At 45.8% G+C, this 12112-nt stretch overlaps 1 long non-coding RNA gene across 1 annotated transcript in view; it reads left to right on the forward strand.

The window, feature by feature from the left end:
• The window catches only part of LOC306641728, a 222184-nt gene that overhangs the window by 49725 nt on the left and 160347 nt on the right, over window positions 1-12112 (forward strand). The gene's annotated exons all lie outside the window — the stretch shown is intronic.

The following is a 12112-nucleotide window of genomic DNA, read 5'->3' on the forward strand; positions in this document are numbered from 1 at the left end:
ATGGGCACAGATGTGAACCTGCTGAAGCCAATAATCAGCTATAGGGCTGGGTAGCTGGTAGAACATAGGAGGGTGCCATACTGAGGCCTCTTCCTGTGTTAGTCCACATGCTACCCCGGGCTGATCTCAGCCATTCCTGTGGCTAAGCTGCAATCCACATTGCCACAATTCCCAAATATGTCACTGGCACCTCCATGGCTCCTTGACCTGGAGATAGATACTTCCTTAGCTATTCTCCTGGGAGACCTCGAGAGACCTCATGCTCAGCAGGCACAGGACCAAACTCCCCATTCCAGTCCTTCATCTCATGCACATCACATCTCAGGAAAGGCTCCACTGGCCAGCCAAGACCTAGAAGTCACCCCTATCCCCTCCCTCTCCATCTCCACTGGCTCACAAACCCTCCATTCCTGTAGCCTGTGCCTACTTCTTTCCCTCTCCTCTGTCGTCACCCTGGTCTTGGTAGCCATTCTTTCTTCCTAGACAATTATAGCAACTTCCTCCATGGTCTCCCAGGGGCCCCTCTGGCTCCCCTTCAGCCATTCACTGTAATGATGTTTACTTTATTTGTAACAGAACCCGAGTGATCTTTGAGTGATGCAAGCCTAATCACACTTTTTCTTATGAAAATCCACCAACAGCTTCTCATTGTCCTTAGAATAATCCACAAAATCCTTACATGGCTTCAAAGCCCTTCCCTTGAACCTCAACCCACATCTATTCCACCCTCACTCTGCATTTTAGAGTGAGTTGTTCAGACCTTGGTCTCAACTGGTGACCCACTTCACTGGTCAACTTGTCTTCACTGGTGAACTTCAGAACTGGGTTCTGAAGGTGAAATAACGTCTGAACACCGAGCAGAGTGCCTAGCATGCAGGTCGTGCTAAAGATACTGTTGAATGAAGCTGTGGGGTGCTCAGTGGGATGCAAGGTGGCAGGGGCCAAGAAGGGCTGAGCAGAAGCCATGAGGATTGGCACGGGAACAGAGAGCAAGTCTCTGTACCACAGAGCAATGTCCAGAGCAAAAGAGATGCCACTGAGCAAGTGAGCCTGGGTGACTTGGCCTGCTAAGGGAGCCAGCACCCTGGCTGGCCTCTGCGTCTGCAGAAGGTGACAATAGAAATTTTTCAATTTCAACTCTGTCTGGCAAAGTTATTTCTTTCTGCAAGAAATGTACTTACTTTTTTGCCTTTAGAAATTGCACTGGAGCAACTAACTTCAGAAACCTAACTAATTCATGAGTTTCTGGAGGATTTTTAGAGGCTTTAAGCTCATTTGAACTTTGATCATCTGTGTTTGAAGCAAAGGTGGAAAGAGCCTCCTTGACGGCAATTTGAACTAATTGTGGATTTGTGTGTGTGTGTGTGCGCGCGTGTGTGTAGGTGAGGGAAGGAATCTGATTTTGGTTGTTACAAAGAAGCTACATTATATGGGGAAAGTGCCTTCATTTGCTTCCAGTGAGGTAATGCTGGCCACACCCACATGGCAGAGTTGTCATGGTTACATGAGATAACACACATAGAGAACCCACCGCCCCATGCCTGACACATGGTGGATGCTTCCTTCCGATTACATAACCGTGAGCCCCAAGATGGGTGGAAAAAGTGACAGAATGTACTCTTGCAAGATGTTCAACCAAGTTACTTTCTTGCTTTAAAAAATGCAATGATTTACATTTTACTCATAAAAATTGAGAATACAACAGCAACAAAAACCAACTAATTAAAGGCTTTAGTCAACCCAGACCTTACTTTCTGTTCTCACCCCATAGTTTTTGACAAGGAATGCCTTGGTTTGGAGAAAGGGAGGAAGTTCTAGACCTGAGATCATTATCCTTATCTCCTTAGCCCTGGGAGGCCAAGGGAACTGGTGAAGGTCCTGGTGTAGCATCTGGACAGAAAGGGAGGTAACCACCTGGGGGACAAAGCAGTTGTCCCCAAGATCCCAGGGCAGACCTGTGGCTACAACTCTGCCTGAAATGGGCTTTCTGAGTTGCTGGGTCTCTGTAAATGGAAACTTCTAAGTTATGCTGTGCTAAGCCTTTCCCAGCCTTTATGCACTAAACAGGATGGAAAATTATGCCTGTTTTTCTTTTAAAGGAAAAAAAAAAAAAAAAACCATGTGGGGCTCTTTGTACCTGTTCTTAGTCATTAAAAATGTGTTTCTGAAATGCTAAATTTACAGTTAAGTGCACAGTTAATTCATTACATAGCACTATTTTTTTTCTTTATACAACACCAAACTGAAGCAAACCCAACCAATTACTTGAAGTCTCAGAGATATCACAAAAGGAATGACTTAATTTAGTAAATAATTTTAAATAATTATTTACCGAAAGAGAGTTTGCCGAGGGCCCCAGGAGAATGCTTGCTATCGGCCTCCTAATAAACCTTCCATGTAATTCCCGATTAATTACTTATGCAAGCAACATTTTATTTACTTTGAACTAGTTGGGTTTTAAAGAGGTTGTAAAATATCAATGAGGATACCCAGCAAAACTTCTTGGTCTTTTTCAGGTCTCTGAAAGACAGGGTGGGGGTGGGCTCCAACTGGCCCCTGGTAAGCTGGCCACCCAAACTACCTCTGGGCATCTAGTCTGTATGGAAAGTGCTTCTTCATGCATTAGGGATTGTCTACCATTCCACAGTAGGGACAAGCGCTGCGTGTGGTTTTGTTGTTTTTTTCATGTGCTATAAGGTGTCAAGCACACATCAGGCTCTCAAATAAATATCAGATAAGTAGAAATACATAGCAATGTCAGAAGCAGCATTTTAAAAAATATAAACAGTTGTCAGACATAGAATAGGAATCAACACAGCATTCAGAGGATATTAAGAAAATGCAAGATAATTAAAGTATTTTGTAAATAGAGGAAAAATGGCAAAATGAGCCAGTGATTTCAACTCATTTGGAATTGCAACCAGGAATTTTGATAGTGTTCCTAGAGCACTCTAAAGCATACATTTATTTTTGAAATTAGGGTGAACTAAAAGTGTTCTAAGAATTTTACGAAAACCAGAAATACCTTGAATTACCAGAGAAGTCACATTTCAGGGTCTTACTCTGATTTTTAAGCATCTTTACATCCCAGATGATAGGCGGGTACAGTACAAGTGAAGTCAAGCCAACGGGGTCTCACAGCTCATGTGGTCTCTGATCTGTGCAAGCAGAAAAGAACAGAACCAAGGCCTGAGTCTCTGCCGTAGATAGCTGCCCATTCCCAGGGCAGAAAGCCAAAATAGGGTCCTGAGGATAATCTTTAACAACAGACCTATTTTGCTTGGAAAGGTGTTTGGGGGTTTCTACCTATTTTCTTGTCTTATTTAAAGGGTTTATGTAGAGGAGAGGTTGAATTGCCTGGCATGGCCTCAGGTGCCAGGACCTGGACCAATGAGTAGACGTGCCATGGAGGAGAGTTATCCATGCAGGATAAGAAAAAAGTTTCCAGTGCACCTGCCGGAAGTGGCTCCCTCGGGGCGATGGTATGGTCCCATCTACTATGTTCAAGTGAGGACTGGCATCCACAGGGCAGAGTGAAAGACCCCAGCCAGGGGAGGATGAGTGGCTAGAGACCTTGGTTCTTACCACACAACCTGAAGATGTCTTACTGCCATCTTGTCCCTTGTCCCTGGATACCCTCTGCTGTCAGGCTTGCTAATGTCTTTCTCAATGGGTGGAGCCCAATACTGAACATGGCTTCCCAAATTCAGGCCAGGGAATTGAGCAGACCACGACCCCCTTTGATTTGGATGCCATGATTTATTAATAAAGCCCAGTCCATATCAGTCTTCCCGTGCACTCGGACCTGATGTATGCCATTCTGATGTTTGTTCCAAACTTAAAGTTAATCAAATCCCTGTGACTTCCTTATTGGACTTGCTATCAATATAGATCTCTGACATGCTCACCTTATAGAATGGATTTCTTTAAAAAATCAAAACTTTATGTGTTACATTTTATCTCATTGGTTTCAAATGATAATGTTATTGACTTGGTGAGGGCAGCGTAGGTGATTTTGAAAGTCGACGCTACTGTCCAGGCAGTAGACACTATACTTTGGTTAGCATGTCTTGATTTGATAAGCTTGTCCTCTGTGTCTGATCCAAGCCTGGGTGGGGCCTTGACAAGTCTTGGGTAATCCCCTTGGGGATTTCCTCCAAGTAATATATAATCATAGGCCAAAGAGGTGGAGAAACTCCAGTGGATATCTAATTCTACTTCTGTAGATGAAGAAATCTAGATTTGCAAAATTAACAATCTCAGCTTCTATTGGTTAATATTCTGACAGTTAATATTCTTTCCATCTTTTCCATGAAACATTATTTTCAAAGTCTTGCTGGAATCAAAATACATTGTACCTATGCACTTGATAAGGATAGATTATAACACGGCATTTATCTAGGACCAGTCTAAATAGTTTAGGCAAACACACACCTCACACACACCCCATTAGCCTGACATCTCTATTTGTCTTATGTTGGCTTGAATTCATCAACTTTTTCTTTCTCAAGGCTCATAACTGGATCTTTCTCTTTCTAGAATTTAGATCAATGTTCAATTAGAGAATCACATCCCACTTTTATAAATCCTAGAAAAAAACACATAGATTCCAGATCAAAGTGGTTTGCTAATTCCCTTTCTTTCTTTTTCATTGTTGGCAAACAAGAATGTAAAAATCAGAATATATGTTAAAGTTTGCCCTAGAATCTGGGGTCCACAATAGCTGAATTCAAGGTTTTATGATGCTCACCCCCAAGATTTCCCAGAGCCAGCTTGTTCCTCTCTAGGTAGCAACTTTCTCTCTGCTGAGTGGCCTCAGCAGCAGGCCATGTGAAGAGCAGATGGCAGACACCGGGAGAGAGGTCTGTGACTACTGTAGCTGCCCTGTGATAGACTAGGGTGCTCCTTGCCTGGCTCGGGGTGAGCTCCCACGTTTGACCATCTTCTGAGGAAGAGACCCTGGATTCTTGTTGCAGTCCTCCCCCATTATCTGCTTTGTATTTTTGTCTTTACAAGACACCCTTCTGTCTCCTCCCTGCCTTCCCTGGCCCAGACACTGTATGGGAACCTAAAGGGAATTATCCAAAGGAAGGAAGAGCCTTGATAAGCCTCTGTGGGCGTCTGTGAAGGCACACAGCCTCTGAATGACAGGTTTGCATGTAAACAGCCACAACTCATGAAAATAGTTTTTAATCTACTTGAAAGGCATATTCTCAGAAGGAAATCAAGTTCCCTCCAGGTGTGCGGATGCTCTTTGAAAGAGAATCTGCTGCAGCAAAGAGACAAGTCATTATGAGAAGCTGCTCTGTGGACCCTCTGCCTTCCCTGCCGGGCCCTCCCCTCCCATTGGTGCTTTGGGCTGGGGAATAGGGGAGCCCAGAGTTAGAGGAATAATGCTCCCTCCTGGCAGATCAGGGTCACAGGCCGTGAGTGAGTGGGGCACTGAGGGGCATTCCCCACAGTCTGTGTAATGTCCTTTCCTGTCTTTCCTCAAGTCTGAACTCTAGGCAGACAGCCTCCCTAGACTTTTTCAGCCTCTCTGCTTAGGCCACCAAGTCACCCCTGCCAGCTCCTGCAGTTCTTTAAAGAATCAACTTAAATTCCAGCAGCTTTTGCACTGGGGGCATAGACTAACCCTGGCTAGAGTCTTCCTGTTACCACCTGTTATAGCACAAAGGACTTTTTATTGAGTTACATTTTTCATTATAGTAAAATTTATATAATAAAATTTGTCATTTTTAACCATTTTTAAGTGTAGAGTAAAATGTAAAATATACCTGATGGGAAATTCACATCATTGTGTGAACATCCATACCAGTCAGCTCCAGAAATTTTTCATCATATCCATTGTATCCATTGAATAATAATTCCCTGTTCCCTGCCACTAAAGTATAATTATGCAAACAATAGAAGAATGTATTATGAAAAGTAAAATAATATAAATAACGTAAAATCATATTTGACAGCCACACCCAATACCAATTCCTCTCTTGGAGTTAATGACTACATCTATAGGTATTTGTATCTATATGCATAAATTTAAGGTTTGGATGAAGTTTCCACACACACCATATCACAATTGTACAGACCATATGTATACTTGCTATTTTTTCTCAGTCAAATGTCTCAAAGATCAGCACATATCAGTACCTAGAAAACAACCTTATTATTCAAAGTGTTGAATGGCATCTGTTCAGAGTTACACCATAGTTATCCACTCTCCAACTGAGTGGTTTTTAGATTTTTTTCATTACCACAGTGAGCCTGAGAATTAAACAAATATATGTGGGTTTCAAGAGTAGATACTCAGAAACAATCATAAGTTTGCAATAGAAGTCACTGGATTACCTTCCAAAGGGGCTGTATCAGTCATATTATGACCAACAGTGTAAAAAAGTATCTGCTTTCCCATTCCTCAATATGTGAGACTAATAATGGTTGTATTTATCAAATGGCTACTTCCTGCTGGACATCGTTCTGAATCCTTAATGTATATGAAATCATGTAATGCTCACAAGAACCCAGAGGCAGGTATTAATATTATTGCCTCTTTACAGTTCTTTGCAAGTTTAGAATCTTGTTCTGGGATGTATCCCAGGGCTAGAACTGGGACTCACCCTGACTTTTTATTTTTTAAAAATAAATAAAAATATTTATTTTTATTAACATATATTAATTGTCCAAAGCAGTGGAATCCACGCTGATATTTCCTATTTGCTTTCAGAGTGCATTGACCTTGCCCCCCCATTCTCCTACCTCCCAACCCCCTTCTCTCTGGCACTTTTCCCAGTCCCGAATGGTCCCTCTTTGACTTTCAGGTTGACCTTCGTAGTTCTGAGTTTCCACGTGGGAGAGAACACGCGTCCTTGCCTTTCTGTGTCTGACTTATTTCTCTTTACGTGGTGCCCTTGGCTCTCAGGCCCTTCCAACCCTGTGCTGTTTTGTCTGATTGCTCCCCATCTGATGGGGCAGACATGGGGTGTCCTGGGTGTTTTAACTGGTGTTTCTTTGGTTGCTCGTTACAAGCAGCATCTTTTCATATGTTTGTCCGTGTTTTCTCTCCCTTTTTTGGGTGAATTACCTCTGCATATCTTTTGCTTATTTTTCTCTTGGATGGTTTATTGATTTGTAGTTTAAGACATTGTTCTGAACTAACTTCTCTTGTGACAGATCATTATTTATACCTTAATAAATATGATCAGTCCAGTCAAATATTAACTGAGTCTGGACCCTACCCTATTAGGGAAGTACAGGGTATATAAAATTTGAACATTTTTGTAGATGTTCAAGATATTTTTGTATAAATACTCCGTGAGTAATCTTTTAATGGAACGATACCTCCGAACCAAGCACTGTACAAAGTTTAAGAAAAATTACTAAGGTTCGTTAATAACACAAAGGAACATCACAGATCACAGAGGGTTATACTAGAGAACTTATTCAAAACAAAAAGCTATTAACCTTTACAGTAAATTGATATATAATGAACACATTACTAATTGTTTTCAACTACTGTTGCCAACAGCCTTCTGCTAAAAATATGTAGACTATCAATTAACCAACATAAGAATCTGCCAATGTAAATATTTTTAAAGTTTATATGTTATTAGCCTTTCAGAGAAGAAACTACCTTCAGAGAATATTTCTTTCCTTCCTTCCTTTCTTTCTTCCTTCCTAAGAATTTTTCTTGGAACACTAAAATATGGTGCTCTGTACAGAACAGATGCTCAAAATTCTGGATGGATATTTTGGATCACTATATTTGAGCAGGAAGCTGTCTATGGTAGCAAACTGAAAACCTTAGAAATAATTGTGCTTTTTAAATGAAGGCAGAGCCAAAGGGGTTTCTGTGTTTTGAGCATAATTTTATCCTGAGCAGAAAGAAATCTACATCCTCATTTGGTCTTGATCCAGAACAGCCCTGAAATGCAGAACGTTTAATGGCTCCAGATGTTTCTCTATGTATGTTGGGCAGGTGCCTCCACATTAAACCCCAAATCTCATAGAACTTGCAGTCACAGACATTCAGAGAGAAATGGCTTCTTCTTGGGACTCTGGGTGACCACTAGGAGTACACACACACACACACACACACACACACACACACACGCTGTGTTTGTAGAAAGGATGATCCGCATGCATTTCTACCTCTTTGCCAACCAGATCCTGCTCCTCCCATATCAGTTCTCCTGCCCCTTGTCTACCAAGAGGGTGAGTTCAGGTTGCTGGGTCACCTCTCAAGGATGTCCTTCTTTCTGTCTGTGAGTCTGGAAACTAGAAGACATTCATGGATTCTAAACTCAGTGTTTCTAAGGTTCTCTGGTTTTAGATTACAAAGAACGCTGGCTGTGTGGCGACCCAGAGATAGCTTGTCAGTCTGGGGATAGCTTGGGGCACTGTGCAGCCTTCTGTGGGGGGAGGGCAAAGGTCAGGAGCCACATCTCTTATTTGCATATAGTCACTAGATTTTTCTCACCAAATGCATCCTCCCGAATGCAGTGGGGTGCCCGCTTGAGACCCCTTAGGGTATTCAGAGGATACAGTAGCCAGAGTGTCTTGGAGTCATCCTTCAGAAAGATTCCCTGGACAATGAGTAACCTGACTTGCCATTTATGGAAGACAAAAATAATTAAGGGACAGGACTGCTTAATGAGTGTGTCGGTAAATACATATTGATTTACGATCTCTTGTGCTGCGGAGAGCTCTCTGCACTCTACTCTAAATTGACCACCACATACCTGTGTTCTGAGGTCTCTGGTCTGGAGCTGGGAGGTGTGGTTGAGCTCTCTGCGTTGGTGCTTCTTATACTTCAGTGTGCGTTCAGATCAGCTGAGGAGCCTATTAAATGCAGATCCTGGACCCCGCCTTTCTAACCAGCTCTGCTGCCAAGACTCTGGGCTTGTCAAAAGCCTACACTTTCTCCATAGCTGGAATTTCTCCTTGGCAGCATTGTTAATTCAACTGAAGTAATACGGATTGAGTGTCACATACCTGGGTTCTAGATCTGCCACTTAATAATGGGTAACATTAGGGAAGTCACCTGTAGAAGCCACTGGCAGTTTTCTGATTACTTGTCCCTAATCTCTGAGCACCCAGATCCTGTCCTGTGGGGATGTGAGGAGTGAAGCAGGCCTTCCGGATGGGGCTGCGGAGTGGGGCTCGTTGGATGAAGGTGCTGCTGGGCTGGGTCCTCCTTTGGATGGGGTTTGGGTTTGCGTGTTTTATGTGTTTGGTTTGTAGAAGGCACTTTCGAGGTTCCTGCATTCTTCAAGACCAGGTGGGAGGCAGAGGTGGGCAGGGCAGGTAGAACTGAGGCCCAACCTGGTGCGAGGAGGGGAGAATGGGAGCAGGAGAGGCAGGCGCCCAGTAAGAGGGGTGAGGCCCAGGGAAGGAAGAGGGAAAGGATGAGGGGACCCACAGAGGCGGGAAGCAGTACATATTGTTAGTCGAGAGGAATAACTAGAGCATGAGCCACGTTTGGCAGCAGGGATGACTCGAGAGAGTGGTGAATTACACTTGGGGCCTCATCAGAGATGTGGAGCGAAAGGAATTGCAGAGGGCAGAGGAATCAAAGGTGCATCTCAGAGGAAGGTGTAAATGGCCAGGGGCTGAAGATGGGTATTTATTTGGGTGGCAGGCCTGAGAAATCAGGCTTGGGTGGAGGACAAAGCCTTTGAGACAAAGTGCTGTGAGGTCTGAATTTTCAGGTGTCAATGAGGAGGAAATATGGGGCTGAGAGTCTGGTGGGTCATGAAGAATGCTGAAGAGAGAAAATAGCCCTTTAGGGTCAGCAGAGGAATGACAAATGGGATCCAAGCAGGCCCCTGATTCCACCTCTACAGCCAGCTCGCATGCCACCCTGCCCTGATTTTCTCCAAGCCCCGCTCTTGCAAGCCCAACACTGGTGTCCATGTTAACGGTGGCAGCTGGACACGGGCTTGGTAGGCAGCAGGCACAGTGCTCCCTCCTCAAGGCACCAAAATCTCCTGGGAGATGAGTCCAGTGGGGAGAGCACCACTGTGTGCAAAGGAAGTTGGGGGCACTTTGTCCCGTACTTCCCTCAAGAAGGTTCCAGCACCTTGGGCTTAGAAAGCGCAGAGTGGCCCAAGGCGGGGACCTCGCTCCTGAGCTTGGTCCTGCAGCTGGAGTCATGAGAAAACGTTCTTCCTAGAACTCCAGTTGTGTGTAGCATGGTGGGCCAAGGGCCCCGGCAGGGCTCTGAACCCCCTGGCTGCATCAGCTCCAACCCACACTCCCACGCGCTGCTCTCAGCCAGGATGCAGTGTGTTCCTGGGAAGGGGACCTCTGAGAGACACCTTCGGCCAAAGGACTTCTCCACAACCTTGCGGGACCCTTGAGACACCTGTAGACTTTGCAGCTATCCAGACGCTTCCGTTCCATCCTCTTCCCTGGGGTCAGGCATGCAGGGGGTGGGACACTGCCCCAGCCTTCCCCAGCTCCCTCCCGACGCCTCCCTCACAGACATTTCCCCTGATGGAACTCTTGCATGGTTAATCTTCTCAGAGGACCCAGATGAACAGCAGTGGGGACCCACAGGGCAGAGCAGGTGCGTTTGTTTCAGCCAGTGGTAATAAGTGTCAGCAAAGGAGGGGATTCTTGGCAACTGTACAGGCGGAAGAGCAGGAGTTGAGCTCGGCTGGAGGAGGAGGTATTAGGGAAGATGACCCCCAGAGCCACCCACTGTCACGCTCTTCCTGTGAGCCTCTTGCGACCGCTTTCTACAGCCCGTGCCCAGTGGCTACTTGAGGCCTTTCTTTCTCTGGCCGCCCACCACCTTCTGCTGTCCAGCTCGCATCCCAACCCCAGCAGCTCTCCCGCCTTTCCAGAATGCTCATCTACCGTCACTGTCGTCTCTCCTGCCTCACCCGCTCCCCACCGTCCTCCCCTGCACCAACGGCGAGTCTCCAACTTGGTTCACGTCAGTTCTTGACCTATTCACACGCGGACAAATGCGACTTCAAATGGCGAGAGGAAAAACCCCACCCATGACGTCACTTCCGGTTCCTAGCCACCAACCTCAAGTTACCCTCGTTCTGCTCTGCGACCCCCTGCGTCCCCCAGTCCACTGGCTCTCCTGGGGTACTACCAGGCTGTTCTCGCCTCTCTCTTCTGGGACCTCCCCTCTCCTTGGTACTATCTGATGTCCCCCTTCCACCGTTTTCTCCTCGGTCCTGGTGATTCCATGCTTCCTGTCACTTAGACCAAAACCTTGAAGTCAGCCTTGGTCCCTGTCTTTTTCCTCACATCCTACGTCAAGCCATCAGCAAACCTGTGGGGTCCGTCTTCCAAATAGCTCCAGGATCCAGCCACTCCCAGCAACATCCGTCTCCACCAGCCTCCACTTGGACTACTGAGAGACCCCGGTCAGCCTTCCCACTCCTCGTCCTGCCTCCTGTCCTGGCCCAGTCTTAGCATGACAACCTGAGGAGTCCAGTTACATGTGTCATTTCTTTGCTGAAAACCTTCCAATGACCTTCTACCTCACTTAGTTGTTGCAGGAATAGGCCCTCGTGCTCGGCCTCCCCTCTCGGCTGACCTGAGCTCCACAGCTGGCCTGGTTGGCTCTCTCCACTCCACCTCACCAGTCCCTCCTTCTTAACCACAGTCCCTGCTGTGCTGACCCCTGCTGTCCCTCAGTCAAGGACCTCGGGCCTTTGCACTGGCTGTGCCCTCCAGTGCTAATCCCTCACCTCCTCAGGTCTACTCTTCAGTGTCCCCTTCTTGATTTGGGCCCTGACCCCAGGGTCCAATGGCAAACCCTCTCCACCATCCCACATGCTCTGTCCTTCTTGGGCTTTTCTCCTTACTCAGCACTTACCACCACCTGGCTTGAGACTCTTCTTCCCAAACTAGAATAGAGACACCACCAGGTAACTCCCCTGCCAGGAAGGAGGTGCTCAGCAAAAAGGTATTCAAACTATTGAGTGAATGAGCCTCACAGGAGGGCATGGAGCACAGCTACCAGGAAGAGACTACAGACTGGTTTAGACTGCTGTGGAAGAGCCTCAGGAGAGTGTTTTCATGGGAAAGGCAAGGAACATTGGAACAGGGAGCCAGAGAGCTCCCAGTGGTGGGAAGGCAGGGCTGACCC

The sequence above is a fragment of the Sciurus vulgaris genome, assembly GCF_902686455.1.
Source record: "Sciurus vulgaris genome assembly, chromosome: 12".
Taxonomy (NCBI): Eukaryota; Metazoa; Chordata; class Mammalia; order Rodentia; family Sciuridae; genus Sciurus; species Sciurus vulgaris.